Below are 14,843 nucleotides of genomic sequence, written 5' to 3'. Positions count from 1 at the left end.
GCTGACGTTTTGGGCCTAGACCCTTCATCTAGGCCCGAAATGTCAGCCTTTCTGCTCCTATGATGCTGCTTGGCCTGCTGTGTTCATCCAGCCCTGCACCTTGTTGTCTCGGATTCTCCAGCATCTGCAGTTCCTACTACATCAGAAAATGGAAATGGAATATGCAGAGATCACAATAAACAAGCCAAATGGAGAATCTGAGCTCATATAAACAACAATAGTGACCAACAATGGGCCAGTCACACAGGTCCACCATGCAATGTCTGATTATGGATACTACCTGTACATTGTTGGTTATTTATAATCACATTGACACATAATGGAATGGAAGGAACTTGCAGAAGATTTACTGAGAGAAGAACATTGGGAACTGATACAACAGCTCATCTTGAAATCTACAGCTCCTTTAAAAGAAACAAAGCAGTGCAGTATTCATCAAAGTTTAAAAGTGGGACCAATGAAATGCGAAATACATTTGTCTAATTGGTTAGGAGTAGATGAGGCTGATTATATGGGTCAGTTCTGCAACATTATAAAATTTTATTCAGTAAGAGGAGTGCATTTCTGTTCGATCATCTTGACTGCTCTGACAGCATTTAGGTTTGACAAGAAAATCTTCTCACAATTCTTCGAATAATCATATCCGTATATCCTTATATTCCTTTCTGTTTCAAGCACTTATCCAACTCCTCCTGCAATGCACTAATCATCATCATCTCAATGAGTCTTGTAGGAGTAAACTAAGCGACTAATTATTTCCTGGGTTAGCAAAAGAAAATTATGACAAGGAGAAGTGGTATGTATTTACATTATAGATCTTAACTGAAATTTCTTGCTTGCATCACACTATACCCCACCTCATGCCCACACCTTTTAGCCCGTAACCCTCTTGTCCATCAAACATCTGCCTAACAATTTCAATATATAAATTCTGAAAGTATTCAATGGCCAAACTACAACTGGCTGCTGGGAAAGAAAGTGTTAAAGTCCAGTCACCAGCTGGAAAAGTAAAATTGTTCCTAATTTAAGTGTGACATAGGTGAGTTCTTTATTGTAAATCCTCCACACCCCAGTTTTAAACTTAAGCATATGTGGAGATATCTTTCTGGTTTTTAGCCTGTCAAATCTGCTTAGCTGTTTCAAGATTATCTAATTCCATTGTTGATAACTCCAAATACATTGGTCCAATCTGTATTAGCCTTCCTGATTAGGCCAGAAATCACACGACACCAGGATGTAGTCCAAGAGATTTATTCACCTGATGAAGGGATTACGCTCTGAAAGCTTGTGTTTTCAAATAAACCTGTTAGACTCTAACCTGCGTGTCGTGTGATTTCTGTCCTTGTCTACGCCAGTCCAACACCAGCACCTCCACATCATGGCCTTGCTGATTAGACAGCCCCTTCATTCCATATGTCCCATTTTAAGTGATCATACAAACTGTACAATCTACAATGCTTGATTGATTAGTAATCCAAAGATCCAGCTAATTATCTGAGAGCATTATTTTGTATCCCACCATGGCAGTTGGTGAAATTTGAATTCAGTAAAAAATAAAGAATTAAAATGTTGGTTTAATTGTGACCATGCAACAGTTATTCAATACCTGAACATCCAAGTGTTCAGCAATGTCCCTTTTGGAAGGAAATTGGCCATCTGTATCAGTCCTAACCTACTGATGTCTCTAGACCTATGGCAATGTGGTTGGATATCAACTGCCACCTAACAAGACCTCACAAGACATTCAGCTCAATGGAATCTTGGGATGGGCAATAAATCCTTGCTCAAGCAGTGTTGTCCACATGTCATAAAAGAATAAAACAAACCTCTGGACATGGTCTAACGAGACAAGTGAGGAGAGGAAGAAATGAATGAAGAAAGACTTTGAGCAGAATGCGATTCAGCATTATTCAAAAAGGGAAGCAGGTAAAAGAGGAATAAATATTGATCTTGCTTTTGGTGCACCTTCTTTGCAGCCATAACTTTGTGCTCCATGCTCTGTTCAATCACCCAATGATCTTTGTGTGTTACGATCTGCATGTAAAACAAAACCTTCCACTTTACCTAGGTACATGTCACAATAATAAATCAAATCAAATCAAATCACGTCAAATCAAAAAAATCAAACTATAGGCTGATTAACCTAACATCCATTGGTGGAAAAGTATTGAATAATTTGATAAATAAGTAACAGCAGCACATTTGGAAAATCATTATCTCATCAAGGCAAGTCATGTCTGACTAATTCAGGAGAGTTTTTGAGGCAGTTTCAATGAAAGTGGACAGAGCAAAACCTGTAGATGTGTTGTATTTGGACTTCCAGAATTTGTTCAACACGTGTTCTCACAAAAAGTTAAGTCATAAGATAACAGCTCATGGTGTTGGATGCAGCATAATTGCATGGAGAATTGACGAATGGGCAGGAAACACTGAGTGGGTATAAGGGGTTCTTTTTCAGGTTGGTGACCTGTGACCACTGAGGTTTCACTGGGATTAGAGCAGGGTCTGCAGCTGTTACAAAATTCATTCATGACTTGGAAGAAAGAAGTGAAAGTACTGTAGCCAAATATGCAGATGACACAAAAATAAGTGGAAAGATAGGTTGCGAGGGGGATACAAATAATTTGCAGAGAGTCGTTGATAGGTTAGGTAAGGAATTAAAATCAGTAAATAAATATGATGTGGGAAAATGTGAAGTTGTTAGTTTTGGAAGAGAAAACAAAGAACAGAGTATTATTTAAATGGAGAAAACTGCAGAAAGCCGCAACACAAACAGAGTTGGGGATACTTCTGCATGCAATACAGAAAGCTAACACGCAGGTACCGCAGGTAATTATGAAAGGCTAGTGGAATATGAGCCTTTATTTCAAGGGGATTCGTGTATAAGACCAGGGAAGCCTTACTGCAATTCTACAACTTGCTGGTAAGACCACATCTGGAGTACTGTGAGCTGTTTTGATCCCCTAATTTAAGGTAAACTATCTTTTCACTGGAAGCAGGTCCTGAGGGTTGTCGTGTCTGGATTACTATTGGTGACAAGTGCAAGTGAGAGTAGGAACAGGAGGATTGAGCAGATAAATGTGTGGCTGAGGAGCTGGTGCAGGAGAGAAGGATTCACATTTTCAGATCATTGGAATCTCTTCTGGGATAGAAGTGACCTGTATAAGGACGGGTTAAACCTGAATTGGAAGGGACTCTTCCAATATATACTGGTGGGAGATTTGCTAGAGCTACACAGGAGGATTTAAATTAGTTAGCAGGAGGGTGGGTAGGACTTAGAGATATAGTGAGAAAAGAGATCAGTCTGAGGCTGGTGTAGTTGGGAAAATTAACTAGTCAAACAGTCAAGGCAGGCAGGAACAAAGTAGAGAATGAGGTAGGACTGATGAATTAAATTGCATTTATTTCAGTGCAAGAGGCCTGACAGGTAAGGCAAATGAAATCAGCGCATAGTTGGGCATAAGAGACTTGGAAATCATAACTATTACAGAGACGTAGCTCAGGGATGGACAGGACTGGCAACTTAATAATCCAGGGTATAGATGCTTTGGAAGGATAGGATACGGGCGTGGGGGGAGAGGGTGGTAAAGAGAGGAGTGGGAGTGGTGCTTTTGATTCGTGAAGTTATTTGGATGGAACTGAGAAATAAGAAAGGGATGATCACATTGTTGTATTTGTACTGTAGACCTGCTTTTGTCTGAAGTAAATTGAGAAGCAAAATGGTAAGAAGATCTCAGTTATCTGTAAGAATAATAGAGTGGCTATGGTAAGGGATTTTAATTTTCCAAACATAGACCAGGACTACCATCATGTTAAGGGTTTGGATAGAAAGGAATTTGCTAAGTGTGTACAAGAAAATTTTCTTATTCAGTATGTGAATATACCTACTAGAGAAAGAGCAAAATGTGACTTTCTCTTGGGAAATAAATAAAAGCAAGTGACTGAGGTTTCAGTGGGGGAGCACTTTGGGACCAGTGATCATAATTCTATTAGTTTGAAATCAGTGGTGGAAAAGGATAGACCTGATCTAAAACTTAAAGTTCTAGATTGGAGGAAGGCCAATGTTGACGGTATTCAGTAAGAACTTTCAAAAGTTGATTGTGTTGGATATTTGCTGGTAAAGGGACAGCTGGAAAATGGGAAGCCTTCAGAAATGAGATAATCAGAGCCCAGAGACATATGTTTCAATTTGGGTGAAGGGTAAGGCTGGTAGATGTAGGGAAGACTGGAGAAATTGAGATTCTGGTCAAGAAAAAGAAGGAAGCATATGTCAAGTATAGACAGCAGGGATTGGGTGAATCCCCAAAGGATTTTAAAGGCAGTAGGAGTATACTTAATAGGGAAATCAAGAGGGCTAAAAGGGGACATTTGCTTTTGCAAATAGAGTCAATGAAAATCTGAAGGGATTCTACAAACACATTAAGCTGCAAAAGAGTAACTGGGAAGAGAATAAGGCCCCTTAAAGATCAGCAAGGCCGCTTTTGAGTGGAATCGCAGGAGATGGGTGAGTTACTGAATGAATATTTCACATCAGTGCTTACAGCTGAGCAGGATATGGAATTTAGAGAATTTAGGGAAATAAATAGCGATATCTTGAGAAGTGTCCATATTGCAGAGCAGGAGGTGGAAGATGTCTTAAAATGCATAAAGGTGGAGAAATTCCCAGGACCTGATCAGGTGTACCTGAGAACTTCATGGGAGGCGAGGGAAGTAATTGTTAGGCCCCTTGCTGAGCTATTTGTATCATTGATAGCTACAGGTGAGGTGCTGGAAGACTGGAGTTTGGCTATTTTGGTGCCATTATTTAACAAAGGTGATAAGGTAAACTATAGACTGGTGAGCCTGACATCAGTGTTTATTGTTGTTTATTGTATAAATTGTTGGACGGAATTCTGAGGGATAGGATTTACATGTATTTGGAAAGGCAAGGACTGATTAAGATTGTCAACATGGCTTTGTGCATGGGAAATAGTGTCTCACTAACTTGATTGAGATTTTGAAGAAGTGATGAAGAGCATTGATGAAGGCAGAGTGGTGAATGTGATCTATGTGGACTTCAATAAGGCATTTCCAGATAGTAGGCTGGTTAACAAGGTTAGATCACATGGAATACAGGGAGAATTAGCCATTGGATACGTAAGTGGCTCAATGGTGAGAGACAGAAGATGGTGGTAGAGGGTTGCTTTTCGGACTGCAGAACTACGACCAGCAGAGTGCCACAAGGATTGGTGTTGGGGCCACTGCTTTTTCTCATTTATATAAATAAGTTGGATGTGAATATAGGAGGAAAGGTTAGTAATTTTACAGCTGACACCAAAATTAGTGATGTAGTGGACAGTTTAGAAGGTTATTTCAGGGTACAACAGGACCTTGATCAAGTGGGCTGATGGGCTGAGGAGCGGTAGATGGGGAATGCTGCTGAACAAAGAGACTTTGGAGTTCAGGTTCGTAGCTCCTTGAAAATGGAATTGCATGTGGACAGGATAGTGAAGAAGGTGTTTGGTACTCTGTCCTTTTTTGGTCAGTGCATTGAAGATTGGAGATGAAAGGTCATGTTGCAGCTGTGCAGGACATTGGTTAGGCCACCTCTGGAATTTTTTTTATTCATTCACGGGGCAAGGGCTTTGATGCCTGGGCAGCATATATTGCCCAGAGGGCAGTTAAGAGTCAACTGCATTTCTGTGGGTCTGGAGTCCCATGTAGGCCAGATCAGGTAAGGATGGCAGTTTCCTTCCCTGAAGGACATTAGTGAACCAGATGGGTTTTTCCAACAATCGACAATGGATTCACAGTCTACATTAGACTCTGAATTCCAGATATTTATTGAATTCGAATTCCACCATCTCCCATGACGGGATTCAAACCCACGTCCCCAGAATGTTATTGGGGTCTCTGGATTAACAGTCTAGTGATAATACCACTAGGCCATCACCTCCCCACGAATACCACATTCAATTCTGGCCTTCCTGCTCTTGGAAAGATGTGGAGAAACTTGAAAGGGTTCAGAAAAGATTTTCAAGAATGTTTCCAGGGTTAGAGTGATTCAGGTATAGGGAGGGCCTGAATTAGTCTGTGGCTATTTTCCCTAGAGTGTCAAAGGCTGTGGGGTGAACTTAGAGAAGTTTACAAGATCATGAGGGGCACAAACAGTGGCCACAAGCAAGGGCTTTCCCTCATGGTAGGAGAGTCTACACCTAGAGGGCATAGACGAGAGGGGAAAGATTTAAAATGGCACTAAGGGATAACTTTTTCACACAGAGGGTGGTATGTGTGTGGAACGAGCTACCAAAGGAAATGCTGGAACTGGTACAGTTACAACATTTAAAAGGCATCGCAATGGATACAGGAAAAGGAAGGGTTCAGACAGATATTAAATCAGATTAAAGATAGTAGGAACTGCAGATGCTGGAAAATCTGAGATAACAAGGTGTAGAGCTGGATGAACACAGCAAGCCAAGCAGCATCATAGGAGCAGGCAGGCTGACATTTCTGACGAAGGGTCTAGGCCCGAAACGTCAGCCTTCCCGCTCCTATGATGCTGTTTGGCCTGCTGTGTTCATCCAGCTCTACACCTTGTTATCTTAGATCAGGTTAATTCAGGATATCTGTTTGACATGGATGAGCTGGACCGAATGGTCTGTTTCCATGCTGTTCATCTCTATGATACCACAGCTGTCTAACTACAAACTCATATGCAGAGAATCAGCTATTCAGGTTTCCCCTCCATCTCTTGTACAATAAACTTGGATGCCCGACGTAGTATTACTTCCTCTATCTTATTTTGCATCTCTGTTTGTATCCCACTGAGACCGCTCATTTCCAGGCCTCCGTACAGCTTTGGGAATACCAGTGTTGCTGATCATAAGAGGGGAGACGAGAATGCCCGTCCTCGACTTGAAGGCACCAATTAATGATGATTAATTTATGGCAGCAAGGAACTCTGGCAAACTGAAATCCATACGATTTAGTTAAAATGTTTGATTGGCTGCAGTCACATGGAACACAAAAACAAATTACTATGTTTTTGTAGACAAACCATTTCAGTCCCAGGATATTACTGCAGGAGATTCTCAACATACTATGATTGAACCAACCCAATTACTTCTTTCATTTCATTCTTTCCCATCATAATATCAGAAGTGGTGATGTTCAATGGCCATTGCACAATATTCAAAGCAATTAACAGCTGCTCAGACAGTGAAGCAGTCCATGTTGATATGTGTCCAGCTCTACATTCAGGCTGGAGCTGATTAATGGTAAACAACATCCATGTGAGGTGTGAGGCAATGACCACCTGTAACAACAAAGAACCTTAGCATCTCCTCATGACAGTCAATCACATTACCAACAGTTACTCTCTGTAAGGCTAAGTTTCTGTGCCTGTGGTAGAAAACCCATCACAGCAACTGATAGAATTTACCATCAATCAATATCAATAATAATGACAATGGTAACTAACCATTGATGTAAAATTTCATCTGATGATCTAATGTCCCTCTAGAAAGGGAAATAATACATCATTAACATTTCTGACATCTAAGTTAATCCAGGCAAAACAATGTGTGCTGACTCTTCACTGCATTCTTACCTAGTAATTAAGGGAAATTATTAATTTGCACCAAAAGCTGGAATTGTGCAATCATCCACCACCCCATAAAGCATTCAAAAAAGCCAAATGTGAATACACTGTGTAATTTCCCCTCCCAGCCCCACACCATCCTGACTTGAAACTGCTCCTCCACTGTCACTGCATCAGAATGTGGGAACTAGCATCCCAGAAGTATTGTGTGTGTACCTGATATCGATGTCAGATCAAGAATGCGCATCATCAGCATCTTCTCAAGGTCAATCATAGATGGACACTGTTCTTGGGAGAAATATCAAAAAGGAGTCTTGAGTTCTGTGTTCCATTGTACAAGCAATCATTATTCAGGGCTCTGTTACCACATATGTGAGTAAGGTCAGAGACCACTCTGAATCTGACTTTCATGTAGGGCCCAGTTGCCCTCTTAAACACAGCTCAGATCATAGGTTAATGACACTCTGGGTTCCCCAGCAAAACGTAACATTTTTATACTTTTGCATTACAATATTTATATGTAACATTGATGCAATTCTTAGTCACACACCCTCTTCTATACATCCAATCCAGTGAACACGCAATCAATGATGAACACCTCTATCGATAACCCTGGGTCCTCCCATAATATCATGATGTCTACCAGATCATCCATCATCTGTCTTTGGGATTGTACAATGCTTCTGACAGTTATATTCCTTCCCAGACATTTGCCAGCTGCAACATGTCATTTACCAATAACCTAAATAGCCGCTTATCACTAAGACCTCTTCCAAATTCTGAACTAACTTTAGTATGACAGATTAGTAAGGATATTAATTGCTACAAATTGTTACAAAGTCTCTAAAATCAACTCTAAAGTTACTATCACACAGCTGACAAATTGAGAACACACCCTCTCCCACTTCAGCCTGAGAGATCAAATAAACATTCCTTCTGGCTTGACTGCATTTTACAACTCCTGCTATTTGTGTGCTGCAAAATAATTTACAACTGAAGTTTCATTTTCAACAAATCTTTTCCAGTTCCAATCTCAACATTTTCTATTCCTAATTATATTTTGCTTACTACAATACATCTATTTGAATTCCATTGATGAGGGTGAAATTCAATCACTTTATAACTTTATCAAGCCATTAAATAAAACTTGATTAAATTTAACAAACAACACGGGGACACGACCACATCTTCACTCTGTATTTTGTAATCTATCTCTGTCACTCATCCCATGATCTTTAGATATAAGAATGTATTCAAATTATTTACATCTGTAGTTAAGTTTCAATAGTTTGTCTCTTGCCAGCCGTGACCTTTTTTTTACACATTCCACTGCCCTCCCCCTGTGCCAATTGTTTTTTGGAGGTCATGTTTACATCGTTTATAAATTTATCATCTCCAATAATGCAATAGGCCTCCTTAATGCCAACAAAGATTTACTCAAGGAATGCAACTAACCTTTTCACACTAATTTGTTGTTTGCCTTTCTAATCCTAGAATTACTTAAGCAGTTCAGAATATTGTAGAATCAGACTTTTCCTTCTACCTTTTTCTAAATAACAAACTTGAGACTGTGGCTAAACTAAGCCTTTTAAAAATACCCCTGATTAAAATGTTGATATGTTTAGGACTGCCTGTTTACAAAAGCCTGATTAACTTCCATAGAGTTTATTCTAGAAAGAATCTCATCTTATCCAGCATATCTGTATGGAGACTACAAGTCAAGCTGTGAACAGCTGCTGTACATAAGTGTCAAGCCTTTTTGGCCATCTTACGTTCACGAAAAATATGCCCCAAGCAGCCATGTTGTCAAGTTTAGGTCATGTGCCGCTACAACAGACACTAATTTACAATATTTGGAGACAATGATGATCACATAAATAAATGAAAAATGTACTTCCTCAACAATAGCATGCGAAAAAGCAACACAACTTTTCACTTACAGGCATGATACACATCTCTATGTCTCTATTACTTCTTGAAGGCCAGTACTGCCTGGGGATTGCTTCTCTCAATCTTTTCAGCCAACAACATTAATGTATACACAAATAATTCAGGTCCCTTACGCCCAGACCTTTTCTTGTTTGATTAAATTCTGAGTTTTCAAAGCATTGGGTGATGCAATATGTAAAGCACCTTGCGGTATCAATGATTAAATTGGTATCAATTCTGCATTTTCCAGATTCCCCACAATCCATGAACATTTACCTATCTGTGTACATCCTGGTCATATTCCCATTACAGATATAACATCTTTGCATAACATTGAAGGTCATGGAGTCATAAAGCATGGAAACAGACGCATTGGTTCAACTCATCCATGCTAACCAAGATCCCAAACTAAACTGGTCACACCTGCCTGCATTTGGCCAATATTCCTCGAAGTATAAGTGAGCAGTAGTGATAAAGGACTATGAAGTCAGGGGCACAGGTGGGCATTTCTGTGGCTACAAAAAAGTATTCAGAATGGTGTGTTGCCACCTTGATGCCAGGGTCAAGGATGTCTTGAGCAGGCAAAGAATATTCGGAAGGGAGAGGGTGAGCTGCCAGGGGTTGTGGTCCAGATCGGTCCCGATGACATAGGCAGAAAGAGGGATGAGGTCCTGCAAAGGGAGCTCAGGAGTTAGGTAGAAAATTGAAAAGCAGGGCCTCTAAATTTCTAGTCTTGAGATTTGTTCTTGTGCAAGCGTCAGTAAGGCTAGGAATTGGATAATACTACAGTTAAATGTGTGACTAAAGAGCTGGTGAAGGATGGAGGGCTTTGAGTACGTGGATCATTGGGAAACTGGAGGGGCACAAATATCCTGGCAAGGAGGTTTGTTAGTGCTATTCAGGAGGGTTTAAACTAGTGTGGCAGGGGGTCAGGAACCAAAGCAGTGGATTAGCAAGTAAAATAACTGAGGAAGAGAGAGAACCTAAGGTCAGTAAGACTAAAAGGAAGAACAGACAGGGAGAGGTTACTGAAAACGATGGGACTGGTGCTCTGCGGTGTAATATTTTACTGTGAGGAGTATGACAGGTAAGGAAAATAAACTTAGAACATGGTTTAATACACATAACTATGATGTTGTGACCAATACCAAGACTTGGTTGAGAGAGGGACAAGACTGGCAGCTCAATGTTTTGGGGTTTCGATGTTTCAGGCGAGATAGAGAGAGAAGAAAAGTGATGGAGGAGTCTTTTTCCAAGGGTTGAAATGTCAATTACTCAGAAACACAGATTTAAGGTAAAAGGGAGAAGTTTAAAGGAGATGTGAGAAGCAAGTTTGTTACACAGAGTGTGGTAAGTGCCTGGAATGTGCAGCTAATGGAGGTGGTGGAGATGCATACAATAGCAATATTTAAGAAGCATCTTCACACATATATGGAAAGGTAGGGAACAGAGGGATATGAACTGCATAGAAGCAAAAGGATTTTAGTTCAGAAAGCCATCATGTGTTGGCTCAGTCTTGGTAAGCCAGAGGACCTGTTCCTGTGCTGTACTGTTCTATGTTCTTTGCTCCTGGTCATTTGTGTACCGGGTAAAAAGGAAGATGGTTATGTTATTTGGAGGTTAGTCATTCCAACTTCAGGATATCACCGCAAGAGTTCCTCAGGTTGTGTCCTCGGCCCAAGCATCTTCAATGACTTCATCAATACCTCTCCATCATATGGTCAGAAGTGGGGATGTTCGCCGATGCTTATGTCAATGTTCAAAACCATTTGCAACTTCTCAGATACTGAAGCAGTCCCTACTGAAACGTAGCAAGACTTGTACAAAATCCAGGTTTTGGCTGACAAATGGAAAGTAACATTTATTCCATAAAAAATGCAATTATTCCAAATAATTAAGCTAACCAATGACAGAGAATATAGACTTTGCCCCTTGATATCGAATGGCATCACAATCACTGAATCTCCGACCACTTACAGGAAACTGAATGGAACTAGTCACATATAACCACTGTCAATCTATTGTAAAAGATTTACTATATTTCTCAAAATCACATAGCCAAATCTCTCCTCATACTTTCAGAGTTGATCTTAGTTACATTGAGAACTCAATTTACAGATTCAAGTAGATCTTTTTCAACTTCATCGAAGTTTCAATCGTACTATGGACAATAACCTATGCCGTAGTGGTTTCTCAACACAGTGCTCCAGAAAACTACTCTGAACACTTTCTAAGGTAAATCCCGAAGTATTTATCCTCATTACATATCCCCAGTCTAGTTAGACATTCTACTTGCTAGATGCACACATATTTCCTGATTTTTGGCATGCACAATATTACCACTACTATAACAACACCTTTAGATTATTCTTGCATATTTGCTGTCCATTATTGTTCCTAAGGCCTACTGTCATCAGATTTAAAACCATGCTTTTCAAATTGGAGATGTCTTTCCCAAATGCATTGATTCTATCCCCTTTAGTGGCATCACCCAAATCCCTTTCCTTTTTGCATATTCGGCAGAAATTCCAAGAAGCGTACATAGCTGATTACATGAGTAAAAATACATAGTCATCATCACCATTCTAATTTAGGAAAGTGCAAATCTCAAGTGCTTTTCTTTAAAAAGTTCAAATGTGCATAATTGGCTTTAATATATTATTTTCTGAACTGATTTGTCCTTGATTATGGTATCAATTTGTCTATGCATAATGTTAAGTGGTTTGATCCGTAATTACTAGTTTTTATTACACAACATATTTCATTCAAACAGAAAATTATATTCATGTATTCCACTGACCACTGCAAAATCTGAGCTTCAGTTGAGGGATAGACATGAAACTCAACAGCTGCCTTCGAATAGCTGTGTGTAAAGGCAAAATAATGTCATCCTGCATGGTGACCCCAATGATTATTGTGGTTTCCTTGATCTCACTTCTTGCAGTTATTCCAACAATTCATTGTGGTAGCAGCCTGTTGCTTCCAAACTGTCTGTTGTTAGAAATAATAAAATGACAAATTAGGAACAGTGATAGTCCACTCTGGAATGCTGGCATTATTCTTTGAAGTAAATCATCTATGACTCAACTTCAATAAAATGCATTGATCTAAGACTTGATCTCATCAATTAAATTAAAATTTGCGGTATATTGGTAGAAAAGTCTTATTTTTTGTTTCCCAGCCTCTGTGTTAATTATGTTTCATTCCTCAATGACATTCTCTCTGAATTCACACCAGAAATTTGGCCTACTAAAACCTGTCATGATTTATATATTGTCAAAACATGATCATATAATCAATTAGACTTAAAAGCCCAGTGGACTGCACACCAGAGCGATGCAACATGTCCTTTTAATGCAACCTGATGTGTTCATGATTCTGCAGTGTCCAACCATAAGGTCAATAAACTGCACCAAAAGTTCGACAGTACTTCACACTTGGACTGGAAACTGTAGTGATTGTTACCAGGTCAGCCGGGGGTACCCATAGAATATGAGTTCCCTGATTGGGGCTGTTAATCTGGTCCAATCGGGTGTCCTGTCTGATAAATAAAAACAGGAATGTCAGAGGCCCTGTTCACTCAGAAAGCTGGCTCTGAGGGAGCTGGGCCAGTGTCAATGACTCTCCACATGTAACTAAAGGGTGACTTGCTGAGGGGATACCGGCCTCAGTTGAGTTGTCTCAGTGGCGACAAGAGAAAAGCATACCCCTGAAGAAATTTGCTTGCAACACTCGCCTACTGTAGCCAACCTTGGAACATAACATTTTGCAAGGTTATAACTACAGAAGGAAGAATGTTCTCACTTATTGAGATTAAAATCATAAATTAAAAATATTCAAGTTGTCGTTTCGTGCCTTAATCACCTCTGGGCCCACTTTCAATGACTCTGTGTGCAGGTTGTGGGGGATGCCGGTCTCTCCTCTGCTGTCAAAAAATATAAATTGATAAAAGTAATTCAACAATTCTGCAGTCTTTACTTTCACTTACACAATTGCCCTTCACAGCTGTGAAGGAAGGTACATTGCTCCTGACCATCCGACGTTTCCTAATATGGCTGTGAAACGTGTTTAAGTTTTTTTGATGTCAGTGGTGATTTTCTTCACATAATCCTTTCCACAAGCGTGTCTTCAACACATTTCTGACTTATCTGTCAGTCCTCATTTTTTTTTTGCTATGCTGTCCCACATTACCCTACATTTAGCTTTCAACATTATTCATTTGCTCTTTGGTTATCTAAGACCGTGTTTCCAGTTTGTAAATAGATTTCGCGCTACTTCCGGGTAAACAAAGGCTCTGTGTTTCGTTGCAAACTTTGATCTTTAACGCCTCTTACTGATCGCATTGCCTTTTACCAGATAATAGATTTGCCACTTTTACTGCGAAGTGTTCTCGTGGTTTCTCAGTACAGCTAGCAACATCTACACCTAGAGTCTCAGCTGCTGTTTAGACCTTTTTTTCCTTCAATACATGATATTGAAATGATCTATATTATGAACCCTGACGAATAAAACTGAAATTAACTTTCTCGTGTTATCTGAATGCCGGTACTTATTCATGATTAGATATAACAGAATACAAACTGAGTTAATTTAACAACCTATTGTGAGAGAATGGTCAGCAGGAATCAACAGGGGAATGAAATGGGGAACTTTGATGGAGGAATGTACAGGAAAGTCGGTCGAAAGAGAGAGAGCAGGACCATCAGTAGCCCAGAGAGTTTGAAAGACATGAAGTTCGAAAGCACAACGTGTCTGAAATAAACATTGAGGGAGCAACAAACCGAAAAGTAAATTGAGGGGAATGAGGTTGCGTGGGAACAGAAAACTGTGAGAGAATAATGAACGAAATAAAGTTTGCAAAGCATCACAGAACCTTTGTTTAGGCAGAGGTAGCAAGAAATATATTTACAAACAGGTTGCACAGATAAAAGAGACAACAAGGTGCAGGGCTGGATGAACACAACAGGCCAAGCGGCATCATAGGAGCAGAGAGGCTGACGTTTCGGGCCTAGACCTTTGCAGGGCCTGTTGTGTTCATCCAGCCCTGCACCTTGTTGTCTCGGATTCACCAGCATCTGCAGTTCCTACTATCTCTGATTCAATTTTAACCCCACTGCGAAGCCTCTTCTAAGGATGCCTAGCCTGAAGAAGTTACCCTCCTCCCTCCGGACAAACCTCAGGGGATCTCTCTCCCACTGCAACTCTCTCGTAATCTCTTCGGCCCTGAAACTGCTCGACCATGTCCTGAAGCAAACCAGGTACTACAGCCACATCACCTTCCTTAGCACCTGCCTCCTCTCCACCTATCCTCTCCTCTATCCATCTTCTATCCGCC

The sequence above is a fragment of the Rhincodon typus genome, chromosome 15 (genome assembly GCF_021869965.1).
Source record: "Rhincodon typus isolate 14 chromosome 15, sRhiTyp1.1, whole genome shotgun sequence".
In the NCBI taxonomy this organism is placed as follows: domain Eukaryota; kingdom Metazoa; phylum Chordata; class Chondrichthyes; order Orectolobiformes; family Rhincodontidae; genus Rhincodon; species Rhincodon typus.
This window is presented reverse-complemented; position numbering follows the sequence as displayed.